The sequence below is a fragment of the Cygnus olor genome, chromosome 3, assembly GCF_009769625.2.
Source record: "Cygnus olor isolate bCygOlo1 chromosome 3, bCygOlo1.pri.v2, whole genome shotgun sequence".
Classification (NCBI taxonomy): domain Eukaryota; kingdom Metazoa; phylum Chordata; class Aves; order Anseriformes; family Anatidae; genus Cygnus; species Cygnus olor.
The window spans coordinates 39,488,473-39,504,646 of NC_049171.1; the positions used below are offsets into that span (position 1 = coordinate 39,488,473).

A 16,174-nucleotide genomic window follows, 5' to 3' on the forward strand; every position below is an offset into this window, starting at 1 on the left:
CACAAGAAGGACATGGACCTGTTGGAGTGAGTCCAGAGGAGGGCTACAAGGATGGCCAGAGGGCTGGAGCACCCCTCCTATGAAGAGAGGCTGAGGGAGTTGGGGTTGTTCAGCCTGGAGAAGAGCAGGCTCTGGGGAGACCTCACAGAGGCCTTCCAATATCTAAAGGGGACCTACAGGAAAGCTGGGGAGGGACTCTGTGTCAGGGAGTGTAGGGACAGGACAAGGGATGATGGTTTTAAGCTAAAAGAGGGTAGATGTAGATTAGATATTAGGAAGAAACTCTTCACTGAGGGTGGTGAGGCCCTGGCACAGGTTGCCCTGAGAAGTTGTGGGTGCCCCATCCCTGGAGGTGTTCAAGGCCAGGCTGGATGGGGCCCTGGGCAACCTGGGCTGGTGGAAGGTGTCCCTGCCCATGGCAGGGGGTTGGAACTGGATGGGCTCTGAGGTCCCTTCCAACCCACACTACTCTGTGCTTCTGTGGAAGCGCTTTTTGTTGGCTGTGAGCGCAGAGCCCGGGGGTGCTGCCAGGGACGCTGTGGAGGCCCCTGTGGTGGGATGTGCCCAGTGCCAAGCACCAGTGATGGTGCTGGCAGCATCCAGCCCTGCCTCAGGGCTGGCAGGCACAGCCCACCACCCACCATCTGCTATGCCAGCACCATCAAACAGGTAAGAAAGCTCCTTCGCCACCATAAAAATGGCATTTCCTGCTGACCGGTGTCAACCCTTGGACTTCATAACCAGCCCTCAGAAAGCCCGCAGGCAGATTCCAACCTCCAACAAGAAAACATACTATAAAAATCACGACGCCCATGTAGTAACATCACTGCTGCCACCAGTGTGATACAGAAAGCACCCTGATGTGACAGTGACACATGCCAACATGAAAATCCTCAAAACACCGGCAGCAGAGCTCGTCACAAAGAGGAGTTGCCCATCGTTACAGATGAACCCGTGGACGTGTGGCAGCCCCTGCCAGGACAAAGGCCCCATTTTCAAAATGATCTTGGATGTGCTGTGGGAACACCAGCAGTGTCCGCGTCCAGCGCTGAGTGACTGTCTCTCATCCCCATCTCCATTACGCTCCAAGTCAGACGTGGGCACTCCCAAAAAAGTGATCCTGAAAGCCCAAGCTCTGTGCTAGCACACAAAAACACAAACACCAGAGGAGAAGCGGCCTTTATTTTACAAATGATATTTTGTGGCCGATACGACCGCATCTCACACCAAAGGCCAGTGGTGACTGCTCAGTAAGATAAGAAAACCCCCGTCCTTGGCCACAGCCATACTGCCTGGGAACAGCTGGGTGGGATTTGGTGACCAGAGTTACGACTGTTTGGTGAGTAGGTTTTCACAAGTATCTGACATCATCTTCAGAAATTTGATTTCCTTCTTAATTCAATAAAGTTACCTGACCTTTCAGAGCGGATTTTAAAAAAGATAACATTTTTTCCCAGTCCCTGATGGTAGGCGGATGACACCAAAATCTGCATCTTCAAACTTTACATTATTTACATCTGCCTACAGATGGTCGCAGGACAAATTTCAAGAAATCTTTTTTAAAAAAAATTGAAATATTCTGAAGAGCTCGTACCTAGCAGATATGAATTTCATGTAGAGTTTTTCTGAGTTTGAGTTTTGGGTTGGATTTTTTTTTGAACAAAGCACTTAAAGGCCCTCACTGAATTCTCAGCACGGCATAAGTAGTACAAATTAGGACAATTTATTACGCTCAGAATGCCATTGATTGGTATGTTATTTTTGCCGCTTGTAAAGGAAAAGAAAGCTGGGTAAAACAAAGCGAGAAGTGCGAGGGTAGTGTTGAAATCGCTGTGAAGCGCTGTGCGGCTCTGCACATCTGCGGGAATGCACTGCGAGTGCCCGAGCATCTGAGCAGGGCCCTGCACGTGCAGTGCCGCTGGCGATCGCTCACGACCACGACCCAGGAGCCGTGTCTCAGCCAAGAGCACAGCTTCTCCTTAATTCCTGCACTCCCTCATTATGCACACGGTCTATCCTCGCCGTGATTAACTCCCAGGGGACCAAAAGAAATGTTTTTTTTCTTATCTTCGCACACGTACTGTAACGGCGTTTAGCAATCTGCTCTGTCAGAACAAGGGAGAAGACTTCTGCTTTAAATTAAAACATCAAGAGATATTATTTTTACAGAGATCACATCAAACAGAATCCTACTAGTATTATAAAAATGGAATAATCAATGGAAGAGGGGAAAGGTATACGTGCTTACTAAATACGCTGCACCCCGGGAAAAGCAAGAACTATATGACTGTTACAGCTAGGTCAAGCTCTCTCCAACAGGGCTAATTAACAAGGGAAAATTCGGTTGTTTTTTTTCTGTCGGAATTGCTGTAACAAGGTAATTGCTACAAGCAGAAGTTGTTATCAAAAAGCCAGACGGAGGGCTTGTGAATAACACTGGGAAACCAAGGGAGCACCTGACGGCTTGCCCTGCGCCCAGCTCCACCAGCACAGGTCTGCTCGTGCAACCGCTGTAACCCCAGCTGACAACCTACGAGGTGACACCTGCACCTCCAGGAGTTGGAGCACGTGGCATATTCCAAAGTTTTGGTGTACCTTGAGCACACGGACACAGTAAAAATAAATAAGGAAGGCACACAGTTTATGACAGCTTCTAAATCCTTCTGCTTTTCAACTTCATTTGGTTCTCAGCCATGGCTTTACTCTTGGAAATGGAGATTTCTGATTATTCACGGCATGAGAAACAGCAGGACAAAACTTCCTATGCACTTCTACCAGCTTGTTTTGGCTGTGGACAGGGAATGAGTGTTTTTCTCCATTTATGTCCATCCAGTCTCTGTCTGCTTCTTCACATCTGCTAAGAAGGATGCCATTTTTAAAGTTAGTTCCTCTGAAAGGGTTTTTATTAGGGAATTTGCAAGATGCCTCATTACAGGCTTTTCAGAAATCATGAGAAAAGCCTGCAAAATTGTGAATAAGGCTTCCAAGTCCCACGACAATGTTGCTAAGTAGGGCTAATGAACAAAGGGTTGTTTCTGCCTGCCTAGCTGTTACAACTCATATTTTTAAGTTTCCTTCCCTTAAGACAGGCACTAGGAACATGTTTCAAGCGAGATCCAAAATTCTCACACAGTCAGATGATGCCTGCTATTGGGGGTTTGTCTAATAACTGCACCATCTATTGACAAGCCCACAACGAAATGGCAAGACTCTCCCTTTTCCGGAAAACAAAATCAAAACAACACCTTCTCAGGTCTCTTTGACAGCAAATTCTGTTTCTACCAATCCTTTCTCCATTGCCTACAGTTTCACTGTTATTTTTGCTGGTAACACCAGAAAATGTTGTCTCTTCTCTTTAAAAATTGACTTCCCATAAGCATTAAAAAATCCTGCACTCCTTTTGCGATATAATTTTTTTTTGTTTGTTTGAGTGCTACTTGTAGTGTCAGATAAGCAAACAAAGTACCTCATATGAAGTATGCTTCTAACATAAATTCTTTGGTTCCAAAATACAAATTTTTTTTTGAGAAGCAATATTACGAATTGATTCCTAAGATTAAAAATGGTGTTAGCAAGCATTCAAGCAAAACTGGCCAGAACAAGTGCGGTGGCTGACTTCACTCTCCTGCCCTGATTAGTCATTAAGCTGCAGAGCATGAATTTATTACTGCAGTGAAAAAACAAGGGCAGGATGCCAGCCTTGCTGACCAGCACGTCAGTGCTTATGTCAGGAGAGAAAGAAGAAAATGTTCCTTCTTTTACTTTCAGTTGCAATCCCCCATATCCTCCTCCATCTTCCAGTGTTTTTAAAGAAATTCCCACTTCTGTCCTTTTGCCGCTCGGTAGCTGCGGCTTGGAAACCTCCAGACCCCACAGTCAGCATAACAAGATTTAAGATCTGCGCGGTCACTGGACAGCAGATGTCCTTATAGAGGCTGGGGTGAGTCCTGCGCCTCGCACCAGCGTGACCGCTCATTCCCCAGATTCCCCTGTGGTTTTTCTGGTGGTGTTATCCGACCAGCTGCCGGCTGTCACCTCTGCCCGGGCAGGCGGGAGTGCAGAGCAGGATTCAGATGCATCAAGATTAAGGAGCATCGCTGCTACTTAAAGGCAGTGTGGTGTGAGCTGAGCAGCCCCGGCTCTGAAGCTGGGCGACGGGTTTTGTGTCCGATTTCTCCTCCCCTCCATGTTTTCTCTTCTGTTTAGAGTCCTGGATTAAGGCACAACTGACGCTGGAAACTGCTAGACAGCACGACACTGTGAACCACAATTCTGAATCATCTCTGGTTCAGATGATATTTTGCCAAGCTGCTCTATGTCATCATCCAAAAGACAAAAAGCTCCCAACCACAATGGGATTTGCTTTTTATTTATAGAAAAAAAAATGCAGTTGTACTTAAGCCTTTTTCCCAGCTTGGCAGCTCTGGGGTGTCCCATCCTCTGGACTGCACAGCCCACCACATCCACGCCATCCTCGCAATGCTCCAGAGACTCCTTCCATCCACAGATCCCTCCCAGGACTGCTGACAGGTTTAAAAAGGGTCAAGCCGATTTCTCCCCTCTAGAATAGCCCACTGACCCATTCCCAGAATGACACAACATGCAGCCTCAGAGGAAGATTCAGCCATGCTGGGGGTAAATGTGTGCACGGCACCACAGCCACTCCCCATCCTGGAAGGAAACATCCACGCACATAACACACACCAGGAAATACCCACACGGGGGAGGTCGGAAGGGGTCTTCAGCCCCCTCAGCCCCTAGTAAATCTGTGCACGGCTTCCTCCACCCTACCCCAGCCTGTGCAGCCAAGCACAGTTCTTCCCGCATCAGTCACATTTTCTGCGTGCGTTCAGAGGCACGTACAAACATGCCATGCCCATGCCCTGCCCCTCCTGAGTGATGAGCATGCAGGGAGGCAGTGGGATTTCACCAACAATCGCTAACAAAGCTGCAGGCTCCCGAACCATGCTCCTGGACAGGATGACCACCCCGCGATGGCAGTGTTCTTGATGGCTGTTGCTGCTGTGTGTCAGCCCTGGCTTTTGGCGGGGCAGCCAGCTCTGTGCCCCACACGAGAAGCTCACTGGAAGGAGCTGCAGTTGGCAATGCAGGCACTGCTGATGCTTACAGAGCCTTTCAGGGCAGCAGCCTGAAAGGAGAAGCAGCACAGCGCCAGGGCTCCTCCGAGGGAACCGTTCTGGAAACCACAGCAAAGGAGGATGATACGGATTTTATGATGGGAAAAATACGGGGATGCCTACAGTCCCGCTGATGGCATCCAAACTCACACGGAGCACGTGTGCCTTCAGCCCAACACAGCAAAATAAATGCACACAAACGTATCCAGTTGTGGAGAAAACCTACACGTAATTAGGGGGATGGGGTGAAGAGAAGCTATTTTAAGTACTTTTTGCTAAGGTTTACTATGGCAGCAGAACACTTAGAAAAGCCTTCAAAATGACAATCACCATTTAGGTTAAAAAAGCAAGAAACTACTTCAATAACAATTTATTCACCACCTAATGTTTGCTGTTGAATTACAGCTTTTACTGTATTTTTCTAAAGTATGATGTTTACGGCCTCCACCTTGCCTCCCAAAACTCTTTTTTTCTCCTTTAAATAGAAAGGAATTTGAGTCATGACTTACATGTAACTTTTCTAGGTTCTGCGCTGGCTAAAATGTTCTCACGATGCAGGGAACAGGATCAATGGAGAAATTAAGAGGCTACAGCAATCCATTAAGTGGCCCTCCAAAGCTTTGTAGGGCAATGTTCTGGAAACTCAGTCGGTATCAACCTAAAATAAAATAAAGGCAGCCATTAAAAAATTCAAGCATTGACTCCTCACAAAACTCCTCCGTTTTTTCCTTCCAATTCTAAATACATTTAGTGTGGGGGCATTTTTTTAACATAGAAGGTCTTTATGTCAAACATGATAATTACATTACACCCATAACGTACCTCTTACCTTTAGACTGCAGATACCTTATAACAAAGACTATGTTTTTCTTGCATTGGTGTAGCACCAAGACAAATGAGCCCCCGAGAATTATAAAATAGATACTTCTGAGACTATTCTAGCAGATTGTACTGTAGGTATGCGCATTGCTTGTGCACATGTACTACGAGAGCTCTGCACATCACACCAGGATGGAGTTCCAACAAAAATAGCAAGTTGATCTAACGGACTTCAGATTAAATAATACTGGCTTTTGTCAAAGCTTTGGTTTTATCAAGGAATCTAAGTCATTAAGATCATAATTGTCTCTCGGTTTCTAGTCTATTGTGGGTAGCTTCAGAAAAGAAAAGCCACCAGTGCAGTTTGGCACCCCCAGGTTAATGCAACACGTGCCACGTTCCCCCAGCCGTACTGTGGGAAAGCTACTGCAAGCCTGCGTCAAAACAACCGGAGAGGGAGTACAAGGTTCACGTTCCCGCAGGCAATTCAGCGTGCTGCTGCTGATGCACAAGGGCTCGGACCCCGGGGAGGAGGCACTCGTGTCTGGGGAGGCCCGCGGGGAGCAGCGCTGGGGCTGGGAGAGGTGCAAGCACCCAGTGCCCGAGCCTCAGCATCGGAGCCCAGCCCAAATCCCACACACCGCCCGATCCCAAACGCCCCAGAAAAGGCTTCCCTCGTTTACCAAGGAAGCGGTCGTGCTCTGAAGTGGTTGGGGAGGAGGCTGGGAAGGAAATACTTGTGGAAGGAGAAGTAATTAGTTTTAAGTTACAGGGATTTTCAAGCTGAAGTTGCACCAGCGACGGTGCCCAACACTTTACTGCTTTCTTGGAAAAAAAAATGCTGGACTGCTCGAATAGTATTTACTTGACTGAAGGTGCTGATTGGGAGTGAAAAGGAAGACAATTTGCTTTTGAACAGAAGGGGACAGTAGCAGAACAAGCAGTGGCATATATGCATCTTCCCAGGATCACCCTAAGGGTTGTATCTGCAGAATTACCACCAACTCAGGCTAGATAAAAGGGGGAAGAGGCGAGGAGAAAACAAAGAAAAAAAATATGGCTTAGACTTTTTATTAAACTACTACCATTTTTTCTGTGATTTGCAAAATGAACTTTTCAGTAAAGACTTCTGGTTTCTTGAGAAATGTTTAGTGACTCTATAAGCAAGTCAAAAAATAACACAAACTGCGAAATGAAAGTTTTTTTTTTTTAATAAGTATACAGTTCTTGATAGAAAAGTTCAATACTTTCTGAATGCTGATGTGACAGCATTCTACTCCAAGCCTTGTAGAGGACTGGATCTCTTAGGAAAAGCAGGTTATTTCTTCTGGATGGCACCCCTCTAGGTGATTTACAACAGATGCTCAAAATTGTGCTACATTTAAGCATTACCTGTAAGGGCACTTGAAAAGAATCATAAGGCTACTCTAAGAAAACAACGCTTGCATCTCCTCAGTTTATATATAACTGGGCATAACATTCATTGACAGACTGTAAGAGGACAAAATATTTACTGTCACAAATATACATTATCTAAATTGCCTATAAAACTAAAAATATAAACTGCAAATCTGTTCAGTCATAAATCACCCCTAGAACAAAAATAACTGCTGTTTACTCAATAGCCAAAGGAATAAAACCAGGCAAGTGTCTGCTTTTTCAAGGACAAGTTATTTTCTGAGCTAAAATTGCACTTGCTGTGGCATATCAGAAGAGAAGGAGAATAAACAGAAGTGGGGAAGAGGGAAACAAAATAAAAGGAGGGGAGGAGGAAGACTCAGTGCCACACTTTTCTGAGAAGGTGTGATTGATGTCCACTGCTGTAAGAAAGCATGAGGCTGCATCCCAAACATTTCATTCCCTTCTGCAAATGTCTCGCTCTGTATCTCTCCCCGTGTTCCCTACATATCCTTGCCCTACACAGGATGATCCAGACAGCATCAGGTTTTACACATGATCTAAAACATGAAAGCAGGAATCTCTCGGCCGAGGGGTCAGCTTAGGGTAGAATGAAACCTAAGCCCCTGCCTACGCTCGACATGAAGGCTGCTTCATGCTTTCCATTTCATAAAAGCATTTCCTTTCTGAAACAAGCCAATTACTAAAAGCATAAAAAGAATACATGAAAATCGAGCCTATATGGAATGAGGAGCCAACAGTGCCTCTAACGAAGGGAAGTTTCAGCATTTTAGAAAGCTGGCTGGCCAGGCATGCAGCACAGGAAGAGCTGGATGTTGTGCAGGGACAAAGATGCACTCTTCACTCAAACCAGACATGCTTTTTTTTTTTTTTTTTTTTTGTAACGAACTCTTGCTTATTTTTGAACCATGTTACCTTTTCTCCCCCTTTGTTTTTTGATGGCCTGGGGTCTCAAGTTAGTATCAAAGAATGCAAATGTAAAGCAAGATGCACAAGAAAACCATGGCTGTCAGAAGGACAAAGGAGGCTGAAGGACTCTTTACTGCAAGAAAACACTATCCAGCCTGGATTTGTCTTATACAATGGGTGTGTTTCAAAGAGAGGTTGTTGTTAATGTAAAATAACAAGAGCTTTGACGCTTAGGAGGAGGAAAACTGATAAGTTCCTTGGTTTGCAATAAGCAAACCAAGAAAGATGATTTGAGAAGAATGAGATGAATGTACCTGGGTTATTACTCTGGTTAGCAGGGAAGTTTTTTCAAACCCAGAAAATAGTTCAATCACTCTCAAGAAAGCCAGCGAAGTTGGGCAGACAACGAGGAAGGGGAGCACCAACCACACAGTTGGGTTAGCATACACATGAACGCTCACAACACAGGATAAAATTAGGGCTAAGCGAAATGAACCCACGTGACAAGATGTGCTGGTGTGTTTCTTACAGGCAGGAGAAAACAGTATTTAAGGAAGGCTGCACACCAGAGAACAGGAAGAAGCAAGCACAAATGTGTAAACAGAACCCGTGTTTTCTAAAGTTATGCCGCACTTGATAGAGCACAATGTTTGCTACACAAAAGCGTGTAGAAATCAGTTCCAGTAACGTCAAGCAAGGATCCTGGTCTGTTACACACAATGCTACGAGAGATTAGCAAACATGCTTTCTTCACATTTTGTGTGTTTTCAAGTGAAGCTGAAGGATATTTCTTTCTGGTTGAGACAGCTTCATTGTAACATTTGTAGTTTGCAACTGCTTGAAGGATTGCCCGAGGCCGAGAAGGCACTCGCAATCCTCCTGACATCGAACACAGGATCTCCCCTGTAATCTGTAAATTATACCCAAGATGATCTTAATACCTATGTCAGAAAAGACGCACAACCTGCTTCACCTATCAGTGCATTTAATTTCCTCCTGACAGCCCAGGTGGTTCTTCCAGAGAGAAGCAATATGCTCATCCATTGCTCCCGCGCGTGCTCACGTGCACAACGTGGACCGAAGGGGCCGGAGCAGGGAGGTACCCACCAAGTGCGCTGTCCCCATACCTGGGCTGCTTGTGTCACCAGTCAGTGGAGACAAGATCGAGTTGTTTGTTCAGACAATGGCAAAACTGCAGAAGTCAGGCTGGCAAGAAACCACGACCAAACTCGTCAGAAGATGCAGCACGATAATCGCTGCTGACTGGATGAAGGTGAAGGCAGCTTCTGCTACCCCACACTGTAAGGAATCCTTCCACACTCTGCAGGCTGGATTTTCCCCAGCTGCACTTAACAGCACCAGCTGGGCTTAAATGGAAAACCCTCAGAGGGCCTGGGGGGGAAATTTTCCACCCCCTCCTGTCTTCTGGTTGCTGTTATCTCTGTGACACATCAGCCAGGCTGCGCTAGGAGAGGTGGGAGACAGCGGTTCACGGGTGGCAAAGCACGAACTTTTAAGCTTTTTTATGTAAAATCTGACTGACTTCAACACTGGAATATACTTGACTTAAAATAAAGCCACGACTGAAAACATTTCACCTTGGAAGTATGACCCAGCTATATGTAAAAGGAAGTTAAACCAACACATAATAAAAGTCAGTTTTTGATCAAATCCGATGAAAATGCAGGTATCTGGCATATTTCTCCTTAAAGATTTTGGTTAATAAACACGCAAACTGGATAAAATGGGATAGTTCATCAATGGGGATAAAATTGCTGTCACAGAGGCTGGAATCTCTGAAAATGATACTGGATGTGCCAGTGCTGAGTCTCCCGGGTAAGGATGCTTCCTGTGGCAGCAGTAAATGACGCAGTTCACTGGATTTACGCCCCAAAGCACGTGAACCACAAGAATTTATGCCTGCCCTGCTGAAAGGATGCTCCCGCTCAGTGCTCTGAACAATTATCACAGTCAGACTTTTACTGCTAATTTCTTTTTAAAAATGCAAAATGAGAAAACAGTTAACATGCAGAATGAAAGAACGGGCCACAGTCAACCACAAAAACTCCCCATAAGGTTCACCATGTGGGAAACAGATAAGTAAACGCTGTGAAAGATGAACAATATTTAAGTATTAACACAAATGTTTTTTTTGGGAGGGTTTATCTGGCATCTCCACCGGTTTTCCTCTGAGCTCTAATACAAAAATAACTATGTCTGACTGTGACTGGGAAACATGGCAGCAGCTCAACATTGCTTCCTTTTCTCTTTGTACTCAGGAAAAAAAACCACCAGCTCACAACTTCAGGCAAACTGATTTTCAGGTGAAGTCAGAGGAGCGTATGTCAACTCAGAAGGTTCAGGAGGTGGTCTGAACCCATTAGGGAGTGAAATGAAGACAGATGTACTTAATGCGAGGTCAGGAGAAATAAGGAGAGCCTTTCTCCAAGATGTACATCTGGTCCCGCACAGTATCGTATGGAGTGAAGGAATTATATTTTAGCTCATGGAAATGCTGAACAAAACAACTGCACATCAAACTGTCAGGTAGAAGGTGCCCAGTTTTCAAGCTCCAGCAGTGACCACTTCATGTGAGAAGACAGGTGCTACAAAAAGCCGAAAGAGAGCTTGGTTTATTGAGCTTGGATTCCTCCAGGAACCCACCTCCCTTTCAGGTCACCAACCCCACCAAGCAGAGGCCAAATACTGCTTTTCCTTCTCCTGTGGAGGGAACCAGAAGCAAAACGGGCTGCAGCATGCAGAGTGGGCCACAAGCACCTCACACACCCCTGTGCTGATGAAGGCACGTCTCCATGCGCCTGTGGAAGACGTTAGATGGAGAACAGGACGATGTGGTGCCTCACATCAAGGGCCTGCCTCTTAGCTTCCCCATCTTCATGTTCACATCAAGCAGGGGAAAGTCGAAAGGAATTAAAATGTTTTGTGGGTTATTTTCGCTTGCCGTTACAAACAGAAAGGAGAAAGGCAGAATCATATGGGAAAGAGGTTCAAAAATACATTCCCTCTCGTGTGAACTCAAGTCTGTTTAACAAGAAAAGCCAGCAAGGCCATGCACAGTAATGCTGAGAAAAAGGAAATGGTATTTCATGTTCGCCAGAGTCATAAATCTTACCAGTGAGTCTCTAACGGCAAAACGATGAGCAGGGGAATTTTTATACCCAGATAATTGGTTGCAAGTTGATATCAGGTTTACTGTGCCACGCACATGGCACACGTAGCACCAGCGGTGCGCCACCTCCTCAGTGCCCAAAGCACCGCCTGAGGTTTTGGCTGCTGCTGGCTTTGCCAGGAGATGCAAAGCCAAAACTCCCAGCCATGTTAGAAAAAAAAAAAAAAAAAAAAGTTTCAGTGAAGGTGGGTATTTCTGCTCCACAGAAATTCTTTCGTGGGGGACACAGAAATGGGCTTTCAGCAGGGAAAATGAACTACACTTACAATGCTGGCTCCTCTGCCATGTAGGATGTGGATTAAGAGGATGCAGACAGAGGACCTCATCCCACCATTAACATCCTGGTCTCTGGGGTGGGCACGGTCATGGACACTGCAGAGCAGGCAGGTTGGTCAGGGTAAAGGTCAACCCACCACAGCAGAAAAAGCAGGCATGCATGAGGAAATTCATGAGCCAGAAGACGGTGCGGAAGGGCCTCACAAGGACCAAAGTCACCAGGGCCTTCGCGCCACCTCTGGTGGGGATGAGGCAACCTGTCGCACCCCTCTACCAGCTTTCGTTCCTCGACATCTTGTTTTGCTTCAGAGTGTAGCCAGGCACTTCCACTAATGGCAGACATGAGGGAAAACTCCACCGCTTCTCTGTCAGACCCTACTTCCAGTTGAAGAAGATCCTCTTTTCGGTTTCTAGATGAGAGGATATCCAGGGGCAGCTGTGCTGGCAGCTACTTGCCGGTGAGCACCCCAGGCACTCCTGACACTACCTCCAAAGGAACCAGCTTGGTCCAGAGGAGGTCTGGGAGCATTCATCCCCAAAAGACTTCCCTGTGGGGCCCATGTTAGAGAAGGGAACGGAGAGGACAGTGACTTGCTCCTCTAAGACTGGCTGTGAGAGACGTAGCAGAGCAGGGACAGCCCACCCCTTCTGCATCATGATCTCCTTCCTGCCCATCTTCTTCACTCATTTTTTCCCCCCAACCCTTTGCAGATACACCACACTGCTTGGTCACGCTCCTTTGCTGGTTCAGAAGAGCTGGAGACCGGTAAGGCTACGGGGCAGACCAGCTCCACCATGCCCACAAGCTTCACCTGCATGGGATTGAGCAACAGCTCTCCTGTGCAAGGCTTGGTTCTCTTGCTACCATATGTTAAACCGGCAGACCGGTCTGTATTTACTGCGTTAAACTACAATTATCTTTTTTTTTTTTTTTCTTTCAATCCCTCAGCCTAATGGTATGCAGCTGCCACAGTTTTCTTTCAACATATCACTGGCTCTCTTTGAGCTGATTATTTAGATAAGGAACCATAGCCAAAAGACATGAAAAGATGGGTCCAAATTTAAAACTCTCAGCTGAGCAAAGAATTTCATTCAAAGAACTGTACAAAGGGGGAAGGGGGAGGCTCACAACACAAACAAAGGTTTTGTTTACTACTGATATAAACGGCTGAAACACTCTCTGTCACTGGGTTTAAGGATCAACGCACAACGCACTCAAAGCACTGCTGATGGGTATTACAGCTGCCACACAAATCTGTGTGAATGCCAGTATTCGTGTCATTTTTTTTCCAGATGGGAATTGAGGAAAAATCTCCCAATGAATCTAACTTTACACTGAAACAACCTCCTTGTGATGTAGAATAGCTCCAAGACAACAGCCCCTTCAATTGAACTGCTGCTGCTCAGCAGGTTTCTTTGGATAACAGTGTGGTGTGTTTTTTTTCCTCAATTCAAGACAGTTGCATGTATTTGCTTTTATTTCTAGCATAATGTTTACTATTCTAATCAGAACATTCTGTAATCTCGTCTAAATGTTTTATTATTAATTGCTACACCCCCCACCCCACCCTAATAATTATCCTCTGGAGAGGTAAACAATTCAACACAAGTTACTTTAGCTGAAGCCATGAATATGCATTATTTATTTATTTAGGTAAACAGTAATTAAGAAAAATCACCCAGACTGTCTTCTCTTTGAAATGAACACTATTTCACCAGCCTTGCCATGGGAATTGCAAGTCCCTTAAACACATATATCACTTTGTCCTCCTCCGCTGTGATTTTCATTTGAGAGCCTCAGAACACGTAACAGCAGCCAGGGAAACAGCCCCTACGTTATCTAAGGCCACACAGTGCGTCCAGAGCATCCAGACTCGCTCTCAAGGACGAGCAGTAGGTGCCCAGATGCTGGCAGAGTAGAAAGAAGCAACATTTGAGATGCAGAATGAGAACCAGAATGCAAATACTGGCTCCGTACTTACAATGGTATAAGCACAGCTCTCCCTTCTTCATGCTCTCATGCTCTTGGGATATCCATAACCCAATACACTGATTTTTAATGTTTTTTTTTTTGTTTTTTTTTTTTTTCAGCAAGGCAACCTGTATTAACACCACAATGCTGACAGTGACCCCTCTGCGCTGTCTGTGGGGAGGTACAGAGGGGTATGTCCTGGAAAACTGAGGGGCTGGCAGCACCGCTGCCTCTCAGTGCTAATGGGGTGAGTATTCAGCACCAAAATGCAACCAGCTGTGCAGAAGACAGGGCAGCATTTGACTGATGGAAACATTTCGATTTATTCATGTTGGAGAAGGGAGATACCCCCGTATGCTGCATATATAACTTATGCATTAGGCAATAAGAAGCTGAGTTGCTCCATCCAATTCCACTAGTGTGGATTTCTTCCTTAATAACACATGGCCTCAAATATTCCAACATCCTGTCCTACCTAATACTTCTACCAACTTATACTGAATGCCGTGACAGAATCAGACAGCACTACAGGCAATGAAACCATTCACGGGGAACTCATAGTTTTAAACCAAAAAATAGACATGTCAGGCAGTCCTGACATGGTTGATCATACAGCCTAAGGATCCTGATGGCAGACACTACAAGAAAGGAATCAAAATGTCTCCCAAAGACAAAGGGATTTTCGCATATCTAAAATTAATAAGTAAATAGATAAAACTGCGGTCTGGGCTTTGTTTCAGTTTTCAGAGCTAATTTCCGGCCACCGTTCAGAGAAATGCTTTGCATTTCAATTTCTGAGTCACCCACTTTAACAAGTGCACTTGCTGGAATTACTAAGCACGGGATCTGATCAAAATATTTTGCTTTCTGAATCAAAGTTCTTTTCAATTTTATTGATGTGCACGGATCTATGAACGTAATGTGGTGACTGACAACCTGGCTGTGTGTGGCTACGGTCCTGGTGTACGATGCGATCGGTCAGGGAAGCCCTCTCCCAGCGGGCGACCGACATCCCAGCGAGGCACGGGGACGCGTCCTCCGCTCCGCACGAACACTCAGCACACGTTGACGCTGGTCTCTGGGATTGTGATCACAAAATGACACACGCTTCCAGAAACATGTTTGAACATCAGGTATGAATGAAAATCATTCCTGAAAAGAATCTGTTATGAAACCGAAAATCGGAGACCGCTGCAGTGTTGTGCCTAAGTTGAGTCATCAGTTCCCTTTATAGCCTAATAATTGACACTGCCTTGATCAGAATGACTGATCCGAATGTTGCTTTGTGTTTGTGTTTTTTTTGTTGTTGTTTTCTTTTTTTTTTTTTTTAATAGATTTCCTATGTAAACAAGCTGCCTGTCATCTTGCAGAAGTGTTTACGTTTGCCAGATCACGGGAAACATCTGTCAAAAACAGATTTCACTCTCTCCAGTCAACTCGGTACAGTCTGAAACAGACTGTACTACAAAGAAACCAAAAACAGGTCTTGTTACGGAAAGAATACGCTGCCAACTCTCAGTGGAAGCACCAATTTTACTGCATTTTCTTGGCATTAAATGCTGCGAAGATGATTAGAATAGTTCCTTCCTTTCCCTGTGGGATTTCTCCCCCAAAAGAAAGTCCTGGGAATTTAAGAGCTTCTCTTTTCCCCTCTCCCTGCACTTTTCTGAAATGTGGTATCTTATAGGAAGAGACAGATATGAGAAGAATCAAGGTGCAATGAAGTTTCAGACACGGGTACTTGGATAACAGGGTGATTCCCCTTCTGATGCTTCCAGCAAACAAACACTCTCGTGTGTCTGCATTCCTCAGATCACACCTCCCCAAAATAGTCCATTAATTATTATTTATTTTTGCATCTTCTAAACAGGCAAAGATCAAGTGAGACCGCAACTGCCTCTAGTGGTGTTTTCTAAAGAAAAGGTGACATAAAACTGGGTGGTTGCTTCTACCAGGATACGGATGATGCTAGACAGCCATACTGTGTGTCACTGCCATTTAATCTGCCCTGGAACAGCAAAATCATCAGAAACAACAACAACAAAAAACAACAAAGAAACCAACTGGAGAAACAGGCGTGAGATTTCAAAAAAACCAAACAAACTAACAAACAAAACAAAACACAGGATTAGGCTACACCATCAGCATGAAAATGGAGAAGAAACAACTGGGGCAGGAGCATGAGGCTCACTGGGTACCAATCAGGTGTTACGTCTGCAACTAAACACAGACCCCTGTTAAATGGACCAGTAATTTTAGATTATGGGGACTGCTTTATTTGAAAAAATTAACAGCAGACGCATGATCTTATTAGAAATATATCCTTGGATAGGTGATAAATGAATGGCCATGTCTATATTAGCCTCTGTAGACTGAAACCACCAGTTCTATGGAGCTGACATGATGCCCAATTTTTGTGCTTTGCCCCGCGGTAACTCCAGCCTGGTGCAG

At 45.3% G+C, this 16,174-nt stretch overlaps 1 long non-coding RNA gene across 1 annotated transcript in view; it reads right to left on the reverse strand.

Moving 5' to 3' along the window:
- Nucleotides 1–404: 404 nt before the first annotated feature.
- The window catches only part of LOC121066802, a 109,073-nt gene continuing 93,303 nt past the window's right edge, over nt 405–16,174 (reverse strand). The window contains exons 4-5 of the long non-coding RNA XR_005817963.1: nt 5,648–5,796; nt 405–5,197 (exon numbers count right to left, since the gene is read on the reverse strand). This is a non-coding gene — a long non-coding RNA (uncharacterized LOC121066802). The remainder of the gene's footprint in view (nt 5,198–5,647; nt 5,797–16,174) is intronic.